Consider the following 968-nt stretch of genomic DNA (forward strand, 5'->3'; position numbering starts at 1 on the left):
CTCCACCTGAGACTGGCCCTGGTCCCTTCAGTTCAGTTTACCTATCCATTCTTGGGCTGGGCACACAGGACACCCTCTTAGAATGTACTCCAGAAAAGCTATAGTCACTTGTTGCTGCTTATAGGTAAAAATGGTAAGTCCTAATCTGGGGGAAGGAATGCCAAGGAGCCGAGATGTGAAAGCAGCCACATGGTTGAAACGCTGGCTGTGGAATGAAGTACTTACTGCCTAGATTTGGTGTCTCCTGGCCTGGTCCTCTATTGCCCTCTATTCCATCACTACAGCACAGGGGCCGAGCACTGCCAGTGCCTGACAGCTGGGACTTCCAGGGATCCATAGTCTACAGACCAGGGGGTGGACACAGGCTTCCGGAGACTGGGGCTCCCCCTCCCTCCTGAAGTTTAACACCCGGCTGGACTCATGTCCCTATGCTCTCGATGGTCACAAGAGGACAAGCTGCACAGCCATAGACTTTCCTTCTTTCCACTTCTCCAGTCCTTAGGGTTATTCCCAGCCACACAGATGCATTGCAAAGCGTCAGTGAAGGAGCCTGATTTCACAGGCAGCCATTAGCCTCTAAGAGAAAGGACTTCTTTAGGGTCACTATGGGGAGGAATGAGATTAGCCTACATATCTGTTCTGTTTATTCCTCTACTTACTGGCCATGGCAGCCCAGGGAGACAGCCAAGGGCTGCACAGACAAGGAGCAACTTAAGAGGATGCCCTTGGAAGGAGACGGCAGTTTTTCTAGAGTGCCTGACTTGGTGAAACCATCCTTGTGGTTCATGGGGTTCCAGTCACACTTCTACGCACAAAGCCTGAGTGGGGCTCATCTTAATGATGTCAGGAGCAAGACTAACTTATGAAAGGGGGGTGCTTGAGAAGAATGGCCCTTCTAGGAGTCATTTAGTCCTATGATGGCTCAAACTCTTATGAGTTTGTGCATTAACATAAAAAGGACAGTGGAA

This window comes from Peromyscus maniculatus, chromosome 4 (assembly GCF_049852395.1).
Source record: "Peromyscus maniculatus bairdii isolate BWxNUB_F1_BW_parent chromosome 4, HU_Pman_BW_mat_3.1, whole genome shotgun sequence".
Lineage (NCBI taxonomy): Eukaryota > Metazoa > Chordata > Mammalia > Rodentia > Cricetidae > Peromyscus > Peromyscus maniculatus.